Source organism: Gossypium arboreum, chromosome 2, assembly GCF_025698485.1.
Source record: "Gossypium arboreum isolate Shixiya-1 chromosome 2, ASM2569848v2, whole genome shotgun sequence".
NCBI lineage: Eukaryota > Viridiplantae > Streptophyta > Magnoliopsida > Malvales > Malvaceae > Gossypium > Gossypium arboreum.
The window spans coordinates 97,345,583-97,366,369 of NC_069071.1; the positions used below are offsets into that span (position 1 = coordinate 97,345,583).

The 20,787-nt window shown below is 34.0% G+C and overlaps 1 pseudogene; it reads left to right on the forward strand.

Annotated features, from left to right (window-relative positions):
• The first annotated feature begins 8,499 nt into the window (after nucleotides 1–8,499).
• Nucleotides 8,500–14,390, forward strand: LOC128285133 (uncharacterized; annotated as a pseudogene).
• Nucleotides 14,391–20,787: the final 6,397 nt, after the last annotated feature.

Consider the following 20,787-nt stretch of genomic DNA (forward strand, 5'->3'; position numbering starts at 1 on the left):
TCATTAATCAAGCCTAGCCGAATACTTTTTATACTAGGATCAGCCCATAATTCTCATTATTTCACACATTAATCAACTATTTTACAACTTATGCAAAATGGTCCTTAGTTAGGGTTTCCGTGAAAACTACTTCACAAAGGTTATTTATGTCACAACCATGATTCATTTTCTTCCATAAAATTTTAGAAGACAACATGAACACTCTCATGGTAAAACCCTAAACTTTCAACCATTTTGCAAAATAGTCCCCTTATTTGAAAGCTCATGCTACAAGGGTTCTAAAAGTACAAAAATCATCAAGAAAAACCATCAAGATCACTTACTTGTGGAGAGAATAAGTGGCTGAAATTTCAAGCTTCAAAAACCCCTCTAATGGCTGCTATTTTCGGTCAAGAAGAAAGGATGAATGAAAAAAAAGATGAAGGTTAGGCTTTAGGGTATTATTTTATCACACATTAGGTCATCAAATACCTAACACTTTGACTAATTTATTTTCTTTGTTTCATGGCTGGCCAAGCCTCTCTAAAGGGTCTAATTTCCCTTCAAAGACCCCCAATTTAGGTTCTCTAGCTATTTGACACCCTTAGCTATCAAAATAGGACTTTTGCACTTTATGCGATTTAATCATTTTTCACAATTACTAAAATTAATTCACCAAAATTTTCATACTTTCGTATAATCATGCCACAACACATAACATAATATTAAAAATTATTTCTCTAACCTCGGATTAGTGGTCCCAAAACTACTGTTCCGACTAGGCCTAAAATTGGGCTGTTACAGAATTAGTACCGGTTGTATGCGAATATGTAGATGTATTCCTAGAGGAATTGTCAGGTTTGCCTCCAATTGGAGAAGTTGAATTTGGTATTGACCTAATGCTAGGGACAACACCTATCTCTATTGCTCTATACAGGATGGCCCCGACTGAGCTAAAAGAATTGAAGTTACAGCTACAAGAGTTGACTGACAAAGGTTTTGTGAGGCCTAGCTTTTCACCATGGGGTGCTCCCGTATTATTTGTGAAAAAGAAGGACGGTTCCATGAGATTATGCATTGACTACCGACAACTCAATATGGTGACAATAAAAAATAAGTATCCTCTTCTAAGGATTGATGACTTGGTTGACCAGCTAAAAGGAGCGACATGGTTCTCTAAGATAGACTTGAGATCCGGATATTACCAGTTATGAGTTAAAAAGTTAGATGTGCCTAAGACTGCCTTTAGAACGAGGTATGATCACTACGAGTTTCTTGTTTTGCCATTTGGATTAACGAATACTACTGCCATGTTTATAGATTTAATGAACCGAATTTTTCAGCCATATTTGGATAAGTTTTTTGTGGTGTTCATCGATGATATTTGGAATTATTTTAGAGATGAGACAGAGCATGCCGAGCACTTAAAAACAATGTTACAAACTTTGAGGGATAAACAGTTATATGCCAAGTTTAGTAAAAGCGAGTTTTGGCTTCGAGAGGTTGGATTTTTAGGCCTCATTGTTTCAGGAGATGGTATATGAGTTGATCCCAATAAGATCTCTGCTATTGTTGAGTGGAAGCCTCCAAGGAATGTAACTAAAGTTAGAAGTTTTTTGGGTTTGGCCGGATACTACAGATGGTTTGTGAAAGGATTTTTGATGATTGCCACTCCAATGACAAATTTGTTACAAAAGGATGTTAAGTTCGAATGGACTGAGAAGTGCCAATAGAGTTTTGAGAAACTAAAAGTGTTGTTGATTGAGACACTAGTGTTAGTGCAACCGGAATCAGGAAAAGAATTTGTAAGTTACAGTGATGTATCCTTGAGTGGATTAAGTTGTGTGCTTATGCAAGAAGGCAAGGTAGTAACTTATACTTCAAGGCAACTTAAGCTCCATGAGAAAAACTATCCTACGCATGATCTAGAATTAGCTGCCATTGTATTTGCTTTGAAGATTTGGCAATATTACCTATTCAGAGAGAAATGCCACGTCTATACAAACCATAAAAGTCTCAAGTACCTGATAACTCAAAAGGACTTGAATTTGAGGCAATGAAGATGGTTGGAATTGTTAAAAGACTATGAACTTGTGATTGATTATCATCCAGGTAAGGCTAACGTGATTGCCGATGCCTTGAGCAGAAAGTCTTTATTTGCTTTGAGAGTTATGAATGCACGACTAACTCTACTCATATGGTGCAATTCTAACAGAGTTAAGAGCTAGACCGACTTTTCTTCTACAGATTTGTGATGCTCAGAAAGTTGATAAAGAGTTACAAGCTAAGAAAACTCAGTGTAAGTTAGGAAGTGAATCATATTTTCAGAGAGATTCTGATAGTTGTCTAAGGTTCCATGGAAGGATTTGTGTTTCGAAGAATGCTAAGTTGATTCAGAATATTTTGCATGAGGCTTCTAAAGGACGTATGTCAGTTCACCCTGGTAGCACGAAAATGTACAATGATTTAAAGAAAATGTATTGGTGAAATGGTATGACAAGAGATATATCCAAGTTTGTATCGAAATGCTTGATTTTTCAACAAGTAAAGGCCGAACACCAGGTACCTTCAGGTTTACTTTAGCCTATTTTTAGTTCTCGAATGGAAATGGGACTGAATTACTATGGACTTTGTGACAGGCTTGCCGTTGACACCAAGAAAGAAAGATGTCGTATAGGTTGTGGTTGACAAATTGACTAAATCGGCTCATTTTATTCCAGTACGTGTTGATTATTCACTCGATAAGTTAGCCGAATTGTATATTTCTAAGATTGTGAGGCTTCATGGAGTACCTTTATCGATTATTTTAGATAGAGATCTGAGGTTCACTTCGCGGTTTTGGAAGAAGTTACAAGAAACTTTGGGTACAAAGCTAAATTTTAGTACCACTTTTCATCCACAGACTGATGGACAATCCGAGAGAGTAATTCAAATACTTGAAGCTATGCTCAGATGTTGTGTTTTTGAATTCCAAGGTAGTTGGGAAAAGTACTTACCTTTGGTTGAATTGCCTATAATAACAGTCATCAGTCGAGTTTGAAAATGGCAACTTATGAAGCATTGTATGGACGTAAATGTCATACACCACTGTATTGGACTGAGCTTAAGGAGAATAAGATTCATGGAATAGATTTGATTAAGGAAATCGAGGAAAAGGTGAAAGTAATTCGTGATTATTTGAAAGCGGCATTGGACAGACAAAAGTCTTATGTGGATTTAAAAATGAAAGAAATTGAGTATCAAGTCGGAGATAAGGTATTCTTGAAAGTATCTCCATGAAAGAAGGTTTTGAGATTCGGTAGAAAAGGCAAGTTGAGTCCCCATTTTATGGACCGTATGAGATTACCAAAAGGATAAGGCCTGTTGCTTATCAATTGGCTTTGCCGACTGATTTAGAAAAGATTCATGATGTATTTCATGTGCCCATGTTACGCCGATATAGATCGGATCCCTCACATACCGACAGAGTTTGCAATCAGACCGGATATGACTTATGGTGAGGAACCTGTTAAGATCCTGGCTCAGGAAGTTAAGCAATTGAGAAACAAAAGTGTTGCTCTTGTGAAATTTTTATGGAAAAGACATGGGGTTGAAGAGGCTACATGGGAGCCCGAGGAGGCTATGAGGAAATAGTACCCAAACCTTTTTACCGCTAATATTTTCAGAGACGAAAATCCCTAAAGGGGGGAGAGTTGTAACATCCCGAATTAAGGCCTAGTCCGAACAGTGCTTTCGAGACCACAAATTCAAGATAGAAATAATTATTATATGATTCTTATATGGTCTATGATATGAATACATACTTATATGAAAGTTTCATGAAGAAATTCTATGCATAAAATGTCTAATTGAACTTTAGGGACCAAATTGAATAAGATACAAAACTTGCATTCTAGAGGCTTTAAGCATGAAATTGCTTTAGATCATAATAAGAGGGTCTTAATTAGCAATTTGACCAATTTCTATAATTTTGGACAAAAATGGACATGCATAGGAAAAATTTGAAAGAAAAACCCTAAAGGCATTTTGGTCATTTGGTAATTAAAAGAATAAAAAGGGAAAATCAAAGCAAAAATGTGTCCATCTTTTCCAAGTGCTAGCTGAATTTCTCAATAGCCATAGCTAGGGTTTTGTTCAACATTTCCAAGCTTGATTGTAAGTGCTCCCTAGCCCCATTTTTAATATTCTTTGTATTTTTGAAGTCTTTGAAGCATGATCTACCCATTTCTAGCTATATTTTGAGCTAGGGTTCATGTATGAAATTTGACCCATGTGTAACATGCATGTATTTTGTTGATTAATAGAGGAATATGAATGTTTCATGCATTATAAATATCTTTTACTAGGTGATTTTTAGTGAAAACACCTAAAAAAGGGACTTGTTTGTAAAAGTGTAAAAGTAAGTAGTAATAATGTGAAATAAAGGAAAATATGGGCTAATATGAGCATAGTAAAGGTTCAGCTAGGCTTGGGTAACTAAGAAAATGCATGCATTTCATTTTACGAGCCTAAGGACTAAATCGTAAATAAATAGAAAGATAGCGGTAAAAAGGTAATTTACCAAAGCATGAATTATGGATCGATTTGCGTAATATGATTACTAAACAAGTTAAATTTGACATTATAGATCAAGAAAAACGTGAACCGAGTCTTGATCGAGGGATGAGTAAAGTAAACGACGATTAGGCTCGATTACCATCATTTTTGTACTGAGGTAAGTACATGTGTAAATAATGTGACAATGTGGCATGTTATGTGGTGTTAACATTATGTGATAACTATTTTATTGCTTATTATATATGCTATGTCTAATGGTACTGTAGTAAGCATCAATGATATTATGGTCGCTATCCACAATGTCACGAGCAAGAGCAATAGAGACGCAATGTGCAAATGTGAAAAACCCCGTTTGGACCTTAGGAATAATTTAGGATACAAGTGACATGTCACTGTAATGACTCAAAATTCACGGGCACCGGAAAAGTGAGTTATAGGGCCTTAGTCTTAGTGAAATAAGTTCGAAAATAATTATTAGAAATAATTATGAGTCTAGTAATGTGTTTAATTAGGCTTTAATTAAGTGAAATTAGCTCAATTTAGAGAAAATAGTAAAAAGAACTAAATTGAATAAGGGGTAAAAATTGAATTATAGATTAAAATAAAATAAAAAAGGCCAAAATAGAAAATATGCCATTTACTATAGAATGAGGCGGCATAAGTGTAAGATTTTTCTTACTTTATTAAATTATTAAATTATACAAATTATTATTTTATTTAAATTATAATATGAATTATAGATAAATAAATAATTAAATCTAGTTGTGTGACAAGTGCAGGTGATGAAGTATACAAGTGTATTGAAATAATAATTAAATAGGTACACTTGTAATATATTTAGTTATTTACTTAAAATTTAAGTAAAAAGATATTATTATTATTATTATTATTATTATTATTATTATTATTATTATTATTATTAAGCTATAGATTATATTAATTATTATTATATTATGAAATAAATTAAGAAAAGACAAGTGTAAGGTAAAAATAAAAGACAAGTGTATTAATTTAAATAAGTACATTTGTATTATTTATGTATAATTAGTGAAAATATATTTTATATTTATTATTAATTAGTAAAAGATTTTTATTAGATGTTTATTATTATTAAAATTATTAATTATATTATATTATGAAATAGATTAGATCAAGACAAATGTAGGGTGTATATGAGATACAATTGTAATATATACATTTGTTATTAAATAGATATTTTATATTTATTAATTAATTAAATAGAAAAAATTAAAATAAAGTAAATAGATATGAAATAAAGAAAGGAAATAAAGTAGAGAAAGAATAGAGGCTGTTCGAACAGGGGAAGAAAGAATAGGAAAGAAAAATAAAAAGGGAAAACTAAATATTTGAAGCTTGAAGTTTAATTGGTAAGTTATATTAAGTCCCTTTCTCTTAATTTTGATGTTTTAGAAGCTTTAGAACAAGGTTTTGTTGAAATTAAGTTAAAGTTTTGAAAGTTCTTAGGTTTTTGAACATAGTTCATGTTGAACAAAATAATGAATTAGGGATTTAATTGAATGAATTTTAAGTTAGAATTGATTAAAGGATTAAATTATAAACTAGGCTATAAGTTTTATGTTGTATGGATTAAATTGAAGAAATTTCAAAATTAGGAAAAAATGCTGAAAAATTAATAGTTAAATGTAAGTATGGAGGAAATTTGAATAGAAAAGAGAATGAATTGGATTAAAAAGTAAGTTTAGTTAGGATTAAATTGGGAATAAGGTAGGAATTGTTTAGAAATTTAATTATTTATTATAATTAATGCTGTAAATAATAATGTAAATTACTATTATTTTCGTAGCCAACAAAGAACCCGAAGCATTGGCACAAAAAGGAAAGGAGAAAGTTATCGAGGAGTAATCGCAAAATCTGAGTTTGTAGTACTATAATTCAAATTATTTATTTATTCATTAAATGTTAAATTAAATTATGTATTTGGTAAGTAAATTATGAGGTAAGTGTTGTTATGGAAGTGAATGATAATTGAAATGGTTGTTAAATAAATTTTAGTATTGGATTATGATTGAATTGTTGAATTGAAAGAGAATTTGGGATTTAAAGTGAAGTTGAATTGAATGAGAAATATGTGTTAGTATTGAATTGTATTTTGATTGGTGAATGGAAAGTGTATTTGATTTTGAAAGTGGATTTTTGAAATAAAAGTGAAATAGTGATTTAAGTGGAATTGATGTGAATGTTGATTGAAACAAAGAAAATGAATTAAATACCCTATTAACTAGTTGGGATAAGTCGGATATAGTTGGCATGCCGTAGGATTGGAAGTGTTTAGGGATACTTCGACCTCGAGTCAATGAGACACTGGGTGTCACTATTTTACTTCGGATAGATTCGATGAGGTACTGGGTACCACTTTACTTCGACTAGGCCGATAAGACACTGGGTGTCAACTATTGCTTCGAACTATCCGATGAGGCACTAGGTGCCATATTGGTGTGGTTGGTTGGATCCGTGTATCCGCCAAAGTCCGAGTTATGTTAATAGGGTGAAAATTTGAAATGTGAATTTAAGGCATTGAAAGGAGAAAAAGAAATTAAAGTATGAATTGAAATTGGAATTGTGATAAAAAGAAAAAAGTATGAGCTAAATGTTCATAAGTGGTTTAAATTCAAGTTTGTGAAAAACACATTGATTGATGAATTATTAATTTGAATTGTTATTATGAAATAATGAAAAAAAAATGAATTAGTATATAAGAAATTAATTGTTATGTATTTTAATATTTATGTTTTATTATTGTGATATAATTTAAATTATGGTAATACCACTGAGTATATCCATACTCAGTGTACGGTTGTTTCCGTGCGCAGGTTAGTAGAAGTCAAGTGTCCCGGTTCAGCATCCAAACGATCCCGACTCAAGTGCAAACTCGGTGATGTATTCTTCTTTTAGTAAAAGTGGCATGTACATAGGTGTTAATTTGGTCACTTTAAAACGTTATATAAATTTTATTGTAAAGTATGGTATTTGGTATTTTGGTATTTAAACTAATGAAATAGTATGAAAATTTATATGATATATTTGGTATAACTAATACTAACATGATCTTTTGATACTAGGCTTAATGAAATGAAAATAGAATTATCATAACATGTTTTGTATAGTTGGGAACAAGTTGAAGTAGAATGAATGAAGTTTATTTAATTAAACTATATATGCGAATGTTTACTTAGTAAATTATTAAGTTGATGTTGAACTATGTTTAGTTGTATTTAAATATGAAATTGTATGGATTGTGATATTGGTTTGAATTGGTTGCGATTTAAATTTGCAGGGAAGGTTAAATATTTATAAAGGGTTATATTAATTTTTTTCTAAAAAATAAAAAAAAAAATAGAGAGTCAATTAGCAAAAGTTTTATATGAACTTATGATAATATTATAATATATTCGATAATTATTTGAATATGAATCGTAAATTAACCGATTATCCAGTAATGCCTCGTAACCCTGTTTTGACGACGATTTAGGGTTAAGGGGTGTTATAATTGTTGGTATCAGAGCTATCAAGTTTAGTCGATTCTCAGCCTAAATCGAGATCGAAAATTAAGTCTAGAAGTACATGCCACTTTTGAGTCGAAACTGAGTCGGGATTTTTGGATGCTGACCTATTTGTTTGTTTCTATTTTATAGATTAAAGATGTCTGATGAAAGAATAAATGATACCGATGAAGAAATGCATATCGGAGAAGAAGAATCTTATGGGTTAGATGAAACTGAATCGGTAACACCTAGTATTAACCAGATGAGAAACCAACCTCTTAGAGCAAAAAGAAGAAATAATAGAGATGATTCTGATATATTAAGAAAAATTACCAATGCACTACAAAGTGTAATTGAGACTGTTCCTGCTATGACTTCAGTTCCAACTTAAAGACGGGCCCCGATAAAGGAATTGAGAAAGTATGGTGCCACTGAATTTATGGGTCTAAAAGGAGCCAATCCATCAACTGCTGAAAATTGGATGGAATCGACTAAGAGAATTTTACAGCAATTGGATTGTACCCCCTGGGAGAGTTTGATTTGTGTTGTATCATTACTGCAAGGGGAGGCTTATTTATGGTGGGAATCAGTGGTTCGACATTTACCAGAGAATCCGATAACGTGGGATCTATTTCAGAAGGAATTCCAAAAGAAATATGTTGGGGAGATGTATATCGAAGACAAGAAACAAGAATTTTTAATGCTGCAACAGGGTGACATGTCAGTGATAGATTATGAGAGGAAATTCTCGAGACTCAATAGATATGCCTCTGAGTTTATTCCAACTGAAGCGGATAGTTGTAAAAGATTCCTACAAGGTTTACAAGATGAGATCAAGGTACAACTGGTATCACAGCGTATTACTGAAATAGTAGACTTGATTGAGCGAGCTAAAATGGTAGAACAAGTGTTGGGCCTTAATAAAAAGACTAAAAGTGTTCGACCTACTGGGAAGCGTACGGGAACTACCAGTTTGAATCCTCAGCTGAAAAGACCAAAAGAATCTCAGGGTGGTTGGAGATTTAGTTTTAGATTGGACAGAGGTGGAAGAAGCAGGGGTAAACAAATGACAATATCTACTGGTAGTGTGAGAGGTCCACCTCAGAGTGTAGAAATTCCAAACTGTTAGCACTGTGGAAAGAACCATAGAGGGGAATGCTGGAAATTAACTAGAGGTTGTTTCAGATGTGGTTCTACAGATCATTTCATAAGAGACTGCCCGAAAACTGATAGTGCTGCACCAGTAACATCACAGAGATTAGTATCTACAGCTAGAGGCAGGGGATCTGGTAGAGGTAGTTCGGTAGCCAAAGGAGGAGCTGGTAGAAGGAGCAGTGATATTGTTACTCAGCAGTCTAAAGCCAGAGTACCAGCTAGAGCTTATATGGTCAAAACTTGTGAAGAAGGCAATGCCCACGATGTGGTAACAGGTATATTTTTACTGTATTCTGAGCCTGTTTATGCTTTAATTGATCCTGGATCTTCACATTCTTATATTAATTCAAAATTAGTTGAGTCGGAAAAATTAAAATCTGAGATGTCTAGAGTGTCTATAGAAGTGTCGAGTCTGTTGGGGCAAACAATATTAGTGAACCAGGTTTGTCCGAGATGCCTGTTAATTATACAAAATAAAACTTTTCCTGTTGACCTGTTGATTATGCCATTTGGGGATTTTGATATAATACTGGGAATGGATTGGTTATCTGAACTTGGAGTGATTTTGGATTGCTATAAAAAGAGATTTAGCATTCAGACAGAGAGTGAAGATCGGGTTGAAGTAAATGGTATTCGTACTAATGGGCCAGCACGAATTGGTTCAGCAATAAAGGCTATTGTAACGCCCCAATTTTTGGGAATTCTGCGAATGATTGGTAGAATTTAAAATTTTGTGTTCTGTCTGCTTGATGAAGGTTTAATTATGATAGGGGGCCTCTAGAAGGCCCAAGCTTAGGTTAAAATCCAGTAATTTTAGGTGATTTTAATCCAAAGGGAAAAAGGGGTTCTGGTTAACTGGGCTTTTAAGTATTAACTAGGTAAAAGAGGACACAAGGAAGCCTGTGGTAAGATGGCATGTGACGCCACTTATGGGCTTTAGAGGTGGCGTGTGGATAACCAAGGAGGGCTAAGGTTCGAGTCACAAGGTAAGCAAATTAATGATATTAATTTTTATGTACAGAAAAGGTAAGCAGTGGAACTGAAGTGAAAGTCTGTCTGGAGAAGATTTAGGAGCTGATCAGGGAGAGGATTTAGGAGCTGATCAGGGAGAGGATTTAGGAGCTGATTAGGGTGAACTGTGTTGGCCGAATGGTGGACTCTTGAAGAGCAAGAGTTGGCCGGCCAAGGGATGCTTAAGGGGGAAAATTTCTGCTAGGGTTAGTGCCAGTATAAATTCGGCATTAGTGGTAAGTGGTGTCGTTTCCTGACTATTCTCCTCTTCTTTTCTTTTTCTCTTCTCTCCATCCACTTATTCTTTTCTTCTTCTTTTCCCCATATCTGAGTCCTTCAGCCACCCTACTCTATACCACCTTCCTTCCATTATTTTTAAGACTATAGCCGATTGCCTCAAATCCCAAAATCCCGAAAACTTGACTCCTTTTGTACCGATTTTTCCCTAGCCAAAATCTCTTATTTTTCTCATCATCTTTGGCTGATTCTCTCAACCTCTAAACCCCAAGTTTTTTTCGACAATACCACAAGTAAAAACCCTCATATTTTATCTTTCTCTACACTTTTGCAAGAAGCCAAAACTCCCACACTATCCTAGGGACATAGCCGAATACTGAGATCACTGAAGGCTGGACTTTTGTTATCATTTGAGGGCTTAGAACTACATCAGAATCAAGTAGGAACTAAGGGGGAACGTTGACTGAAAGAATCGGTAGTAAGTCTTTCCAACTTAGTCTATCTTTCATATTTTAAGAAAAGCCGGAATCCCTAAAAGGTTAGGGAGGTTATCGTTTTTTTTAGACTTGTAGCCCTAAGGGCTTGTGATAATAGTATTATTTTGGTAATAGTGTGATTAAGAGGCTGTTGATCAAGGGCTTGGACAAGTGGAGCGAACGGATCTGGATCGAGACGCTATTTTCGGCAAAGGTAGGAACGCTAAGGCCTAAGGTGTTGTTGGCCGAATATGGTAAGAAGTTAATATGTAGTTCGTTTTGGTAGTAAGATTAACGTGGTAGTATTATAATTTTAGGCAGTTCGTGCGTTGATCTCGTCAGTGAATCGTCATAAAACATGTGTGTAACTGACACCCTCTCAGACTAGATTGACAAAAGCCGAAAAACCGAAATGCCAAAAAGTTGGTATTTTGGGGAATTTGCGAGTGTACGAATGCTCGTAAGATAGTTGGGTTTGTATGTTTGGTATTCTGAAGGTAATAAACTGCAGTACGTGCGATTTCATGCATTTTGATAATTTGGGCTTAATGGGCCAAAAATCGAGTTCATGGGCCAACGGGCTTAATTTGGTAAGTATGCGCGGTAAGTATTCTGATAGTACATAAATGGATAGGATATGCATGAAAACCCTAAAGGTAGCTAAATTACTACAATACCCTTATGTATGAAAAATTACCATGATACCCCTAGGTGTAAATGACCAATATGCCCCTAGGGTTAATTTTGTCTGAAAAGCATGTTGATTTAAATCTATATGATGTATGCCATGAATAAATATTTGTTGCATGGGGACATGGGTTATATTATGAAGGAAGCGTCCTGGTGGCTATGCCACAAATTATCTGATCTGGTGGCTCTGCCCCATATATCTGTTTTGGTGGCTCTGCCACAATTATTTGTATCTGGTGACTCTGTCACATTATCTGTTCAGGCATCCATGTTGCATATTTCTGAGGTGTGTAGCGGTTGGGTGGGTCGAGTAGTCTCCCCACATGGTGAAAGGTTGGTAAGGGGGTGTATGTGGTTGGTTATGGGTTGGGTTTTGTATATACATGAAATATCTGATCTGATCTGTTATGGGCCTATGGGCTTAATTCTGTATTCTGTTCTGGGCTAAGGCCAATTTATTCTGTTTCCGTGGTTTGAACCGATATGGGCTATGGTTGAGTTAATTTTACACACTGAGTTTCCCCAAACTCATCCCCTATTTTCATCCATGCAGGTAATCCCCAACCATAGTGGGCTTGGGGCCTCGAGGGATTCGGAGTGGCCACTCGTTCTGCAATATGGATTTCTTCTGGTGATTTGGACTACAATTTTCTTTACTTTGATGATTTGGGTTTTGTTATGTAATAAGGCCGCTTATGATTACTTTTTTTTGGGGTTTTGATTTATAACTTATCATGATGATCTTAAATTATATTAACTATCAAAATGGGCTAGATCTAGGGTTTGTTTTCCAAAAACTTAAACTGATTTCAAAGTAACACGATTACAAACAAGGCTTCTGCTATGATAACGTTTTCCAAATTTAAATATGTTTTATTCTAAAATAGACATAATTACAATGGTAACCTAAAAATATACGCGATGTTAGAGTGTGGTAATGATAGTGTGCATGTCTAGGATTGGATCCGAAAGAGCTTGGTATTTAAGCAGTCCGATGGACTCACTTCCTCTTTCTCGGTTTCCTACCTGGTGCACAGCTTCCATTCACTTTAACCCTTAATGAATTAATCCTTTGAACATCAAGTACGATTTTCTGAACTTAGAATGGAAAAATATTTTTAACGTTTTGATGTGGCACGTCGGATCCGGTCATAACGTCTAGGCCGGGTTTGGGGTGTTACAGCTATTAAATTACTTAAGCAAGATTGTTCAGCATATTTGGCATATGTTATTAATTCAGATTTAGTTGGAAGTCAGTGCAGTAAAATTTGGACAATTTGTGAGTTTCCTGATGTATTTTCTGAAGAATTATCGGGTTTACCGCCAGATAGAGAAGTCGAATTTGCTATAGAGGTTTATCCGAGCACGGCTCCAATATATATACCTCCATATAGAATGTCACCTATAGAGTTGAAAGAGTTGAAGATATAGTTGCAAGACTTATTAGACCGTGGTTTTATTCGACCGAGCATATCACCGTGGGGAGCTCCGGTATTATTTGTTAAGAAAAAAGATGGCTCGATGCGACTTTGTATTGATTACCGACAATTGAATAAAGTAACAATCAAGAATAAATATCCACTACCTCGTATTGATATTTGTTTGACCAATTGAGAGGAGCTTCTGTATTTTCGAAGATTGATTTAAGGTCAGGCTACTACCAGTTGAAAGTAAAAGAAAACGACGTTCGAGAGACAGCTTTCCGTACAAGGTATGGTCACTATGAGTTCCTAGTAATGCCATTTGGGTTGACAAATGCTCTAGCTGCTTTTATGGATCTTATGAATCATATCTTTTAGCCATAGTTAGATCAGTTTGTGGTGATTTTTATTGATGATATACTGGTTTATTCGAAGTCAGAGTCAGAACATGATCAGCATCTCAGGATTGTGCTACAGATATTACGGGAAAAAGAATTGTATGAAAAACTCAGCAAATGTGAATTTTGGTTGTTAGATGCTGTATTCCTGGGTCATGTAGTATCTGCAGATGGAATCCAAGTTGATCCAAAGAAGATTGAATTGATTGTATAGTGGAAACCACCAAGAAACGTATCAGAAGTACGTAGTTTTCTTGGTTTAGCTGGGTATTATAGAAGGTTTGTACATGGATTTTCGAAGATAGCTTTGCCGATGACCAAGCTATTACAAAAGAATGTACCATTTGTGTGGGATGATCAATGCCAAGAAATTTTGAAAAATTGAAGCAAATGTTAACAGAGGCACCAGTTTTGACATTGCCAGAGTCGGGGAAAGATTTTGTAGTGTGTAGTGATGCTTCTTTGAGTGGTCTGGGTTGTGTAATGATATAGGACAGAAAGGTAATAGCCTATGCTTCTCGTCAATTGAAGCCATATGAATGTAACTATCCGACTCATGATTTGGAACTAGTAGTTGTGATTTTTGCTCTGAAGATTTGGAGACATTATTTGTACGGTGAGAAATGCTACATCTATACCAATCATAAAAGTTTGAAATATCTCCTTTCCAAAAAAGAATTAAATTTGAGACAAAGACGATGGATAGAGCTCCTAAAAGATTATGACTGTGTTATAGATTACCATCCGGGAAAAGCTAATGTTCTGGCTGATGCACTAAGTAGAAAAGCTGCAATTGAATTAAGAGCAATGTTTGCACGGCTTAGTATCAGTAATGATGGGAGTCTTTTGGCCGAGTTAAGAGTAAAACCGGTAATGTTTAATCAGATCAGATTAGCACAGTTGAAAGATAATAAGTTGTTGAAAAAGAGAGAGATGATATAGAATGGCATAGTAGAAAACTTTAGTGTTGATGATCATGGTTGTTTAAGATTCCAAAATCGGATTTGTATTCTAGCTACTTCTGAGCTTAAAGAGTTAATTCTTCGAGAAGCTCACGATAGTCCATTTGCCTTACACCCCGGAGGTACGAAGATGTATCGTGATTTACGAGAATTATATTGGTGGCCTGGAATGAAAAGGGACATAGTTGAGTATGTTAGTAAATGTTTGACATGTCAGCGGGTAAAAGCGGAACATCATGTTCCTACTGGACTACTTCAGCCTATTACTATTCTTGAGTGGAAATGGAATCGTATCACGATGGATTTTATTATGGGATTGCCACTATCGGCTAGCAAAAAGAATGCTATTTGGGTAATTATTGATCGGCTTACAAAATCAGCTCACTTTATAGCAGTCAGAATAGATTGGTCATTGCAGAAGCTTGCAGAAGTGTATATCCGGGAAATTATTAGATTACACGGTATTCTAGTGTCAATAATTTTGGATCGAGATCCTCGGTTCACATCAAGATTTTAGAGACAGCTACATGAATCATTAGGTACTCGACTTAACTTTAGTACGGCCTTTCACCCGCAAACAGATGGACAGTCTGAATGGGTAATACAGATATTAGAAGATATGCTTCGGGCTTGTATCATTGATTTTGAATCAGGTTGGGAACATTATTTTCCATTAGCTGAATTTGTCTACAATAATAGTTTTCAATCTAGTATTCAAATGGCTCCGTATGAAGCATTATATGGTCGATGGTGTCGATCACCAGTATGTTGGACAGAATTGAAGGAAAGAAAAATGATTGGCCCAGAATTGACTCAAGAAATAGAAGAAACAGTAAAGAAGATTAAAGACAGATTGAAAACAACCTTTGATAGACTGAAATCATATGCAGACTTGAAACGGCGAGACATTGAATATTCTGTTGGTGATAAAGTATTCCTCAAAGTATTACCTTGGAAGAAAATTTTGAGATTTGGCCGAAAGGGTAAATTGAGTCTACGTTTTATTGGTCCGTATGAAATAGTAGAAAGAGTTGGACCGGTTGCTTATCGATTAGCTTTGCCTTCAGAGTTACAGAAGATTCATAATGTTTTTCATGTTTCTATGCTTTGGAGATATAGGTCGGATCCTTCACATATCATTTCCACTGAAGACATTGAAATCCAACCGGATTTGTCTTATGAAGAAGAACCAGTGCAAATATTAGCTAGAGAAGTAAAGGAGTTGAGAAACAAACAGGTTCCTTTAGTAAAAGTGTTATGGAGAAATCATAAAATGGAAGCAGCAACTTGAGAACTGGAAGAAACAATGAGAGCACAATATCCTCATCTTTTCTCAGGTAAATTTCGAGGACGAAATTTATTAAGGGGGGAGAAATGTAATGACCCAAAATTCACGGGCACCAGAAAAGTGAGTTATAGGGCCTTCGTCTTAGTGAAACAAGTTCGAAAATAATTATTAGGAATAATTGTGAGTCTAGTAATGTGTTTAATTAAGCTTTAATTAAGTGAAATTAGCTCAATTTAGAGAAAATAGTAAAAAGAACTAAATTGAATAAGGGGTAAAAATTGAATTATAGATTAAAATAAAATAAAAAGGGCCAAAATGGCAAATATGCCATTTATTGTAGAATGAGGCGACATAAGTGTAAGATTTTTCTTACTTTATTAAATTATTAAATTATATAATTATTATTTTATTTAAATTATAATATGAATTATAGATAAATAAATAAATAAATCTAGTTGTGTGACAAGTGTAGGGTGATGAAGTATACAAGTGTATTGAAATAATAATTAAATAGGTACACTTGTAATATATTTAGTTATTTACTTAAAATTTAAGTAAAAAGATATTATTATTATTATTATTATTATTATTATTATTAAGCTATAAATTATATTAATTATTATTATATTATGAAATAAATTAAGAAAGGACAAGTGTAAGGTAAAAAAAATGACAAGTGTGTTTATTTAAAAAGTACATTTGTATTATTTATGTATAATTAGTGAAAATATATTTTATATTTATTATTAATTAGTAAAAGATATTTATTAGATCAAAACAAATGTAGGGTGGATATGAGATACAATTTAATATATACATTTACTATTAAATAGATATTTTATATTTATTAATTAATTAAATAGAAAACAAATTAAAATAAAGTAAATAGATATGAAATAAAGAAAGGAAATAAAGAAGAGAAAGAATAGAGGCCGTTCGAACAGGGGAAGAAAGAATAGGAAAGAAAAATAAAAAGGGAAAACTAAAGATTTGAAGCTTGAAGTTTAATTGGTAAGTTAAATTAAGTCCCTTTCTCTTAATTTTGATGTTTTAGAAGCTTTAGAACAAGGTTTTGTTGAAATTAAGTTAAAGTTTTGAAAGTTTTAGGTTTTTGAACATAGTTCATGTTGAACAAAATAATGAATTAGGGATTTAATTGAATGAATTTTAAGTTAGAATTGATTAAAGGATTAAATTATAAACTAGGCTATAAGTTTTATGTTGTATGGATTAAATTGAAGAAATTTCAAAATTAGGAAAAATGCTGAAAAATTAATAGTTAAATGTAAGTATGGAGGAAATTTGAATAGAAAAAGAGAGTGAATTGGATTAAGAAAGTAAGTAAGTTTAGTTAGGATTAAATTGGGAATAAGGTGGAAATTGTTTAGAAATTTAATTATTTATTATAATTAATGTTATAAATAATAATGTAAATTACTATTATTTTCGTAGCCAACAAAGAACCCGAAGCATTGGCACAAAAAGGAAAGGAGAAAGTTATCGATGAGTAATCGCGAAATCTGGGTTTGTATTACTATAATTCAAATTATTTATTTATTCATTAAATGTTAAATTAAATTATGTATTTGGTAAGTAAATTATGAGATAAGTGTTGTTATGGAATTGAATGATAATTGGAATGGTTGTTAAATAAATTTTAGTATTGGATTATGATTGAATTGTTGAATTGAAAGAGAATTTGGGATTTAAAGTGAAGTTGAATTGAATGAGAAATATGTGTTAGTATTGAATTGTATTTTGATTGGTGAATGGAAAGTGTATTTGATTTTGAAAGTGGATTTTTGAAATAAAAGTGAAATTGTGATTTAAGTGGAATTGATGTGAATGTTGATTGAAACAGAGAAAATGAATTAAATACCCTATTAACTAGTTGGGCTAAGTCGGATATAGTTGGCATGCCATAGGATTGGAAGTGTTCAGGGATACTTCGACCTCGAGTCGATGAGACACTGGGTGTCACTATTTTACTTCGGATAGATTCGATGAGGTACTGGGTACCACTTTACTTAGGCTAGGCCGATGAGACACTGGGTGTCAACTATTGCTTCGAACTATCCGATGAGGCACTGGGTGCCATATTGGTGTGGTTGGTTGGATCCGTGTATCCGCCAAAGTTCGAGTTATGTTAATAGGGTGGAAATTTGAAATGTGAATTTGAGGCATTGAAAGGAGAAAAAGAAATTAAAGTATGAATTGAAATTGAAATTGTGATAAAAAGAAAAAAGTATGAGCTAAATGTTCATAAGTGGTTTAAATTCAAGTTTTTGAAAAATACATTGTTTGATGAATTATTAATTTGAATCGTTATTATGAAATAATGAAAAAATATGAATTAGTATATAAGAAATTTATTGTTATGTATTTTAATATTTATGTTTTATTATTGTGATATAATTTGAATTATGGTAATACCACTGAGTTTATCCATACTCAGTGTCTGGTTGTTTCCGTGCGCAGGTTAGTAGAAGTCAAATGTCTTGGTTCAGCATCTAGATGATCCCGACTCTAGCGCAAACTCGGTGATGTATTCTTCTTTTAGTAAAAGTGGCATGTACATAGGTGTTAATTTGGTCACTTTAAAATGTATATAAATTTTGTTGTAAAGAATGGTATTTGGTATTTTGGTATTTAAACTAATGAAATAGTACGAAAATTTATATGATATATTTGGTATAATTAATACTAACATGATCTTTTGATACTTGGTTTAATGAAATGAAAATAGAATTATCATAACATGTTTTGTATAGTTGGGAACAAGTTGAAATAGAATGAATGAAGTTTATTTAATTAAACTATATATGCGAATGTTTACTTAGTAAATTATTCAGTTGATGTTGAACTATGTTTAGGTGTATTTAAATATGAAATTTTATGGATTGTGATATTGGTTTGAATTGGTTGCGATTTGAATTTGCAAGGAAGGTTAAATATTTATAAATGGGTTATATTGAATTTTTTTCTAAAAAAAATAAAAAAAGAGAGTCAATTAGCAAAATTTTTATATGAACTTATGATTTTATTATAATATATTCGATAATTATTTGAATATTAATCGTAAATTAATCGATTATCCGGTAATGTCTCATAACCCTGTTCCGGCGACGGTTTAGGGTTAAGGGGTGTTACATGTCATTAGGAATTAAGAAGTCCGAACTCGTTGAGTTGGTCGGGTTCGTGATATATGTGCCATCCAAGCTCTTTGAGTGGTCCGAGTTCATAATGGATGCGATACATGTGATTGAGTTCCAGTCAATGGTCTTTTGTGTCCTATCGGTGGCTAGGTAACCCTTGAGTGGTTGGATGCTTGACAGCTTTTGTGAGCAGCCCGTGTAGTTACACCTTGATCGATAGCTTATACGAGCAAAGCTGTGAGTAGATCCATTGTGAGCGTTTCATGATATGAGGTAGCTTCGGCTATGTATGTTTATGTGGCACTCATGTGCAAGTTTCCATGTATCCAATAGTTTCTGAGTGTTCAACGGGTATTATAATGAATGATGCGATGAAAGTCCCAAGATGGACATGGTAATAAAGGTAAAGTTATTTGATATGCTATGGATATGTACAGGTACATACGTTATACTTATGAGTTATGCCTTGTTAAAGGATGATATGTGATGAGAAAGTATATTCATATATATATATATGAATACTTGATAAATGAGCTAGAATGCTTGAATGATGAATAATCTTGGTGGTTGTGCTATTATGGCTTGCATGATTATGGTTTACTAATATTGCATATTATTTGCATGTGGACTTACTAAGCTTAAATGCTTACTCCCCTCTCTTTTCCATTCTTTGTGGTTCCGCCAAGCTAGCTCGGGGATCGGAAGTTGTTGAAGCATTCGATCATACTATCAAAAGAACATTGGGTATAATGAATATGTTATTTTGAGTATGGCATGTATAGGGGACTTGGTCATTTTGGGGTATGTGTTATGCTATTTGGCCAAATTGTGAAGGCCTATGATGTTGATGATTCATTTTGTAATAGCCATGTGATATGGCTCATGATTGATTCTTAGGTTGTAATATCTAATTGTTCATGCATGCATGTGTTGATGCCTTGATGATGTTCTATATGATTGCTTGGTGGATGTATGAAGATGTATAGATTAAATACTAGGAGATAAAAAATGGTTTAATAACCTAAGATGACAATAGTTATAAATGTGCAACTTGAAATTTGATAATTAAGTTGATTTGCATGAAATTTGTATAAAATGCTCCCAAATGGTGTGATTAATGGAATGTGCAATAGGATGATATTATAAATATGTGAAAGTGCTATGGTGTTGAATATTGAGTGTCTAAGTATAACATGTTGCATGCTATGAAATATGCTTAAGTACATGAGAGATTAAGGGTGGTAATTGGCCTGGAAAATATCCTTCAAATTGTCCACATAGGTAGACACACGGGCATGTGTCTAGGCCGTGTATGACACATGGTCTGTCCCACGAGCGTGTGGAATGGCCGTGTGCCCCCTGCACCCTATTTTTGCAAGTCGACATGCTCAGTAGTAAACACACGGGCTAAGACACGGGCGTGTGTCTTGGCCATGTGAGGGACATGGCTTACCCATATGGGCGTGTACTCTGGCCGTGTGAAGTCTATACCTCTTTATGAAAAATTCATTTAATTTTAATTGACCACACGGTCTGGCCACACGGGCGTGTGATACGGCTGTGTGACCCTAAATTGGTGCTGACATCATAGTCAGAGAGTTACACGGCTAGAGGACACAGGCGTGTAGAGAGCACACGGGCGTGTCCCCTGTCTCACACGGGCGTGTGGATCTGTATTAGGGAAAATTTCCCAAACTTTTCTAAAAGTTCCCGGTTTAGTCTTGATCCTTTTTCGATGGCTGTTTTGGGCTTCGTAGGCCAATATTAGGGACAATTTGTGTATGTATAAATGAAGTTGTTTTAAAGAAAAATTTTATAGCCCGACTTTTTGCATGAATGTATGAGTACAAGTTTGGTAATGCCCCGTACCCTGTCCCGGCGTCGGATACGAGTAAGGGGTGTTACAATAAGTTTTATCAACATGAAAAAGGCTT